The sequence below is a fragment of the Crocodylus porosus genome, unplaced genomic scaffold, assembly GCF_001723895.1.
Source record: "Crocodylus porosus isolate Cpor-Errol unplaced genomic scaffold, CroPor_comp1, whole genome shotgun sequence".
Classification (NCBI taxonomy): Eukaryota; Metazoa; Chordata; order Crocodylia; family Crocodylidae; genus Crocodylus; species Crocodylus porosus.
The window spans coordinates 48,984,846-48,992,577 of record NW_017728918.1 but is presented as its reverse complement, the minus strand read 5'-3'; positions in this window follow the sequence as shown (position 1 = coordinate 48,992,577).

Below are 7,732 nucleotides of genomic sequence, written 5' to 3'. Positions count from 1 at the left end.
AGTTTGTTCTCTCTTATTAGACCAACTAAATAGTTGGAGAAAACGTTTCATGGATTTCGTGGACCTGAGAGCTGGAGGGGACCACGCAAGATCAGCAATCCAGACCCCGCGGTTCTTTGCAAGCTTTCAGGCACAAACGCCCTTTCTCAGGCATTGAGAGACTACTGCTGTTGTGAGATCTCCCCAGTGGAAAAAAGGCTGAAAGTGTGACAAGTCTGTGAAAATGGACCTGTAGGACCAGCTCCTTTGAAATGGACCTGTAGGACCTGTAGCACAATGCTCCCTTGCTGGCCCAGCATGATACAAACTGCTCAGCATTTGGTTGCAAGATAAAGTGTCCAAATTCAAGTGTGACACGTGCCTGGACCAAGTAGAGGAATTGGGGGGTGTCAGAGGTAGCCCCTGTGGCTTGTCAGTCATCAGCAGAGATCCTGGTTTTCTCTACTTAAAAAAACACAAATTCGCTGATAAATATCATGCACAAAATCCACATTTTTCCACTATTAAAATGCAATGCCATCATATATGCACATATATACCCACATCTTGGTGAAAGAAGTGGTGAGTGATGATTTTTCCATGCTAAAAAATGCTCCCACCAAAATCAAATACCAAAATTGATAGGTGTCTAGAATTTACTTTGTTATAATGGATTGAGGCACTGGTAGGTTTCCGAATTGCTTTAAAATTATATTATATATTTATATACACACAATAATATATATTACAATTTTAAGGCAATTTGGAAATCTACCAGTGCTTCAGTCCATTATAATAAACCCTAAATACCTATCAGTTTTGGTATTTGATTTTGGTGGGAGCATTTTTTAGCATGGAAAAATCATCACTCCCCACTTCTTTCACCAGGATGTGGGTCCAGCTGTGGCTGTCTCCCACCCCACACTGCTTTGTGGCACTAAGCAGCCTTCACTTGCCAGTGCCTTGCCCATGCCATTGCTTCTCATTCCTGACCACCAGTCTCCTTAGCCCTGCTGGTGCCCCTCACTTCCCACCCTCAGCCCCTTGCTTCCCCCCACAGCATCTGGCCCTGCTCTATGCACATATCTGAGGGGCACAGGCCCCCAAGAGCTGCCCCCTGGGGGAGCACACTGTAGCAGGGAGCCAGTCTATCGCATCCCCCCCAGACAAGCCCTCCACAGCTCCATCCTACTCCCCAGCCAGCCGTGTAGCCACCCATTCCCACCCTGGCCCCTGCCCCCAGGTCCCAGGCACCACCCCAGCTAGGCAACTCCCTCCCTCACTATAGGGACCTCAATCCCCCCCCTTCCCCAGACTTGCCTACAGGGACCTGCTCTCCACACTGCCTGGCTGCCCCAAGCATGTGTGTGCATGGACATGTGGCGTCCCCTGCCTGATCACCCTCCTCTCACTCCCCCTCCAGCCCCTTGCCAAATGGATCTCTTCCCCTTGCTGGCTGACAGCCTGCTGTTTCCCATGTTTTTCTTCTTTAAAGAAAATCTGAGTTTCTCCTTAAAATGAGAAAATCCATGTTTTCCTGCATTTTTCTGTGGCACATGGAAAACCCAGATCCTTGATCATCACCTTGGCCATGCCTAGCAGGAAACTGGCCAGGCAGATGCTGTTCAGTATAGGATACAGAAAATGCATACAGTCTCAGAGAAGTCCAAAGTCAGTGCACCAAAGAGGGTGCTGAGGGCACCAAAGTGTGGCGACAGCGGATGGCAGCCCGAGAAGGATATGAAAGAACCTCCCCTACCTCTTCCTCACAAAAAGAGCACACTGTTGCTGCTGCAGCTACCACTGGGTCAAAACGGTAGACAGAGGTGCTTGTGGCCAGGGCCCCATGCACAGGCATGCTACACTTTGACAGTCCACATGTGCAGTGCTCTCCCAGACAGGATCTCCAGGCAGTTCCCACCATTGTTCGCATTGGGAACAGGGACAGACAGCAGAGTGGCATGCCCGCCAGTCATTGCTGTCTACAGCCAGAGAAACAGGCAGTGATAGATGGGACCTAACTTGTTGTGTGCAGAGGCGGTCTTCTAGGGCAACAGGTGCATCTTCGGGGAGAGCAAACTTTCACTTCAACCAAGAGACATGAAGCAAAATGAACAGTGGCGGCAGCAGGAGGAGACCAACCTGGGGCAAATCCCACTCCCCCACACAACATGCCCCATTACCAAAGAATGTGTGTATCCAGAATTGGGCTCCTCAGTCACCTGAGGACCCATCAAGCCTGATGGATGTCATCCTCAACTCCGAAGGACTGCTGATGATCTCTGAAACTAGTGTTTTCACTCTCTTACATCCCCCACTGCCCTAGAGTAAAGAGGAACTGTGGAGGAGCACAGGTGCACTCTCTCAGCTGCTTAGCAAGCATGAATGCCTTGTGCCCCTAGAGGCTGAGTGGGCCACGGTGAGCTCCTGCAGGCAGCAGCAGCACTGTTAGCAGTAGGAGCATGGTGGTGGTAAGTGGGGAGCACTGACCAGCAGTTGGTGACCACCCACAGATGCTGCAGGCAGCGTCGGCAATGGCCAGCAGCAGTTGCAGGCTGCCCACAGACACCACCAGTGATAGAAGGGGGAGGGGTGCTGAGTGGCAATGGCCCGGAGGTGCCGCCGGCAGTGTCAGTGGTGCCCTTTCGCAGGGGGTGTACCACCACACTCAAGGGGTGCACATGCACCTGTGTGAACCTCCTATGCATCGCCAATGTTAGCAAGCCCTTCAGAGACAGCAAAGCAGGCAAGCAAAAAAGCAGGTGTAGGAGAGCCTTCTTTATCAGTTCTCATTTTTTGCTCAAGGATGAACTCTCTCTTAACTCTCCAGTCTCTTGAAGAGTGAATTCTGGAGACAACCTCTCACCCTGTAATCTACTCTTAGTCCTTTATTGGTACTAGTCAGTGCTTCAGGTATGAGTGTCACCCTTGTGTTCTGTCCCTCAAACTTAGTTTCCTGGTATGTATGCGATACATGTTGGCCCCAGATGCAGTCAGTTGTGCCTTTGAAAAAAAACACTCCTGGGATGTCAAGATGTCGTTCAGCCCCAAATCCGTCTCTGCCTTCAGCTACTTAACCACACAGAACCAGCTAAGATTTGGCAGGGGCCACCTCCTTGATCTATAGCACCTCAGCTTTATGTGCCTCACCTGGGTCTTGCCAGCTCAAGAGGGGATCTCATCAGCTCAAAAGATCACCCCTGTTATATGCTCAGAAAAGATAGATTCCCCCCCCCTTTTTTTTTTAAATAATAGATCTCGCCTTTCAAAATGTAAATCATTGCCAGGAGGGATGTGGCTCAAGTGCCCTGACCAGGTCTGTGACAGCCTTTCAGATGCTAATTCTCAGGATTAGCTCTCCTCAGCCAATAAGGCTTTGAGTTTCTGAGGTGCACAAGAAATACATTACTTAGGGAGCAGCACCTGGCCTTATTATAACATACAAGAGACTTGATATCAAATACCACAGTGTGTAAAAATATAATGATGATACAGCTGAAGGCAGCTTAGTGCCGTCTATCTGTAAAGGCCACACATGCCATATCACTAAAACTCAAGAAAACACGCATAATATCCCATGGACCTCTCAAAACATTGTAGGGTCATGACAGTATTGCCCATCTCTTCTTTAAGTGCAGTCTTTTTCTTTGTGTTCACATGCTCCAACTAGGAAATTTCAGCCCCTTTCCCTAACCAGCTTTCTTTATAAAAAATATTGTCAATCATGGTGGAGCTGTAATGGACAGTGACATACTGGCTTATAACGGAGGCTGCACAATCAAGTGCAGATTTTTTTCTGTGCTTCAAGTCCTATAACTTCCCTTCCCACCTGCCCCCTTTCCCCCCAAACCTTTTGATATTCTTTTTAAGTTTTGATACCAAAACCAGTTGGGTAAATAAACTCACCGATGCTAGATATATTATCCTTTCCCTGGTTGATATTTACCATCTTATGCAGAAAAGAATTGTATTAGTACTCTGGACAGTGACACCACACTGGGAGTTTGTGTTCAGCAAGTGTATCATGAACATATTCCTTCGTCCCGACAGTCTTTTGGATCTGCTTTCCCCAGATACGGTCCCTGTATCCTGAACACGTGATCAATATTCTTTGTTTTTAAGTGCAAGGCGTTCGATTTTGTTACATTAAAAAAGAGCCCCGTTTAATTCATCTGTACAAAACCTGGATTGCTTAAGAGAGGTGGTACTCTCACCTTCCCTGGAAATCTTCAAGAGGAGACTGGATAGGCACCTGGCTGGGGTCTTATGACCCCTGCCACCCCCAGTGCTCCTTCCTGCCTACGGCAGGGGGTTGGACTAGATGATCCGTCTAGGTTTCAGATTCACTGATTCTATGATTTGATGAGTCTATGATTCACTATCTATAAATTCCTTCAACTAAAAAACACGGTTAAAAAAAGATAAAAGCCTACATCTTAAAATTTGAGTTAAATAATAAAGATGCAGTCTTACATGCATCATAGTGGTTGCATCCATCCTTCTAAATGCGTCTTTATTTGAGGTTTTGTTTTTCTTCCTTCTCAAAATTGAGAATCAGAAAATTAGTGTAAATCTCTCAGACTTCCCACAATTTTTGCTCAAGATTAGCACCCTTTTTAATATTGGCTTCTTCTTTCTCCCAGTACTCCAGCATTTTTTCTTCTCACCAACATGTTAAGTTACCAAAAAATATTTAAAAATGTATGTGTACATACAGATATAAATAAAGCAATAGTTCAAGGCATTCCATGGACATTAAATTTAAAGCATCTTGGTTACAAACACCAGGCCCTGCAGATTTAAAAGTACTTAACAGTTGCCATTTAACATTCTTCCTACTTATTACTGGAACAGGAATTATTTATACAAGACGTGTTCCAACTTTTTAGGGGGAAAAAGACCCTGTTTACTAAGCACCTAAGTAACAAGACCAAGCCAGTAAAATGCAGTTAAAATTCACTGCATCCCACTACTGTCCTATCTGGCCAAATTTACAATTCAGCCAATTATTTAAACACCTAAACATCCTAACAGTCACAAACATGACTACATGGAGGGGATTGATCTGTATAGAATGCACAAACTCTACTTCTTCACATTCCCTTTTCCTCCAGCAATTACATCTTCCCACCACATTTAGATCAAGCTCACACCCTCTTCTCTCTGCTGCCACAGAATCATTGTCATCAATCATGAAGAATCATGCATCCCAGCAAGGGCTGAAAATGAGTGTAAATAACTACTGCAAAGCAATCAATTTAATAGAACAGTTGTAAGGAAAGGAAAACCCGTTTTATTCTGGTTATGAATAGGAAATGTGAAGGAACAATAAGTATATATATGATGGATAAAAATTAATATTGGTAATATAGTGTATTGGACCAACTGCATGGTTAGGATAAGCAGACACAGCAGCTTAACAGCAGATATAATAAGTCTGTGTAAAACTCCATATGTAAACAAAAACAGGCTAAGAGAAATTATCTGGTAGCCTACAAGCAGGAATGATGCAGTAAAAACCTGATAACAGAGGATCAAAATTGTTCAGGCCTATCATTATCACCTCTAAGGTGCAGGGGTTACCTAGTATCAAGTAGCCATGAAGTCATTGTCTATTTTCCCTAGTACTTAGTATCTAATAAACTAATGAATTTCTGTCCCCAGGCTCATCTTGGAAGGAGAGATTTCCTCTGAGCACAAAACCCTACTGTGCCTGCAGTGTCTGCCTGAGCTCCAGCCAAGGAGCAGGAGGGGCCAGCTCTGCTGTGGAGCAGAGAGCCCTGCACAGCACAGAGAGCATGCCAGGATGCTGGGGGACTCAGGTTTTTCTTAAACTAGTGAAAGGGCTGGGATAGACATTGCATAAACCGGTTTGACCTTAATCAGTTAAGTCTAATAAACCTGGTTGAATGTAGTTTTTCAAATTGGTTTATATGCATTGAACATCTGTTCTGTTACAGATTTAAACCAGTTTCTCATCACATAAACCAGTTTGTGTGTAATGTCTGTTCTTAGCTCTAGGGAGGTAGACAGTAACTCCTCAGGTTGGCTTGCTGATGACTGAGACTGCTCACTGCCTGCAGTTTCAGTCAATATTCAATACTTAAGGTTTTCTTGAAGGTTTTGCATTTGCTCATGTTTCCCACCCTGTAATAAACTGTTTTAGCTGAACTTGCTTGCAAGGGGGGAAGTTTGTTAAGTTTAGAAAACCCAGGTAAATTTTATTTCCCCATGTTTCTGGGTGGGGGCTCTAGTTAAACCCCTACATTTGACCCTCACTCTTGTTACTGCCATCTAGTGCCTGACAGAAGGGTTACACTAATGTAGGAGTGTCAAATATGGCCTGCAGGCTAGATCCTCCTCATGGAGCCCTATCATCCAGCCCGCAATGCTGCTCCTGGGTCCCAGACTGAATTTCCATTTTGCAGAGCAGCCTGCATGCTACCTGTGCTGCACACAGGACCAGTCTGACTAACACTGCATGCAGCTTGCAGGCGTGATGGGACCCTGAGTTGGCTAAGACTGTGAGAGCGCAAACTCCCCGAAAGGTGAGATTCCCAATTAAAGGGCAGTTAAATTTCAGAGATAAAAAGGCAACTTTAATAATATGAGAAAACATTACAAATAGAATTGAGGCAGACAGAACATAAAGTAAACATTCAAAACACACTATCTGCTAAGACAGACAAGGTTCTTTGGGTAAATTATATATATTTTTTATTAGACCAACTATTTAATTGGAGAAAATTGTTCTTTGCAAGCTTTCATGCACAAACACCCTTCTTCAGGAATAAGGCATCTCCTGATGTTTGCACCTCTCCTGGGTGGAATAGAAGCATAAGCCAATATGGAAAATACAGGTCTGCAAAAATGCAAATGTATGATAGGGGAGATCAGAGGGGATGGGAGACAGTAGGTGCATGACAGGTAGGATGAGGGTAAAAAGTGGGGGAAATGTTGACCTGGTGATAGAATGTAGGTGATAAAATGCAGAGGTTACCAGGGGTTATTGGATGGCAAGTTGTAACATTTTTCACTCTTACCCCTGACCACGGTTTACTTTACAGCCCACAGCAGTTCCAGTAGCAGAAAGGAATCCTCACTATCTCTGCAGCAAATTCCCATCCTTGTCACCAGAGGTTTCAGCTTCTCTTTTACTTCTTCCCCACTACTCCACCCTTTCCAACTGCAGTCCATGTGCAGAGGTCTACCCCACTCAGAGAGGCAACCAGACAACTTCACAGATTTCAGGGCCAGCTGCCACTTTCACAGGCTTATTGTGATGCGTCCCCCTTCCCCACACCTCTGATTGGCAGAAAGGCCCTGGTGTGCACCCCACCCCCCTTGGTGGGGAGGGCTGTCCACCCCTTGCTGCTGATTGGTGGATACAGCCCCACCCCTTGCTGCTGACTGGCTGAGAGGCCTATCCACCATGTGGCCCTGCCCCTCACCACTGATAGTTTTTTTTTCCTGCAAATTTTGTAGAGATCACCTGATTTCATGACTTCCGCAAAATACATGCGGTCCTGATTTGAGTAGGTCTCTCCCCATGTGACAGACTCTCTCCATCTCCACTATCTCAGCTTCACGTCAGCAGGCTTCTGAGAGCTCGAGCAGGCTGCGGGTTCATCCTGTCTCTCCTGCTTACATCTCCTTCACCCCTCCCCGCCCCTTCTAGGAAGCCACAATTCTTAAGAAAGGGAAGCTTTCAGCAAAATCCAGATGGCAGAGTAGTTAGCCAGGCCACACCCAG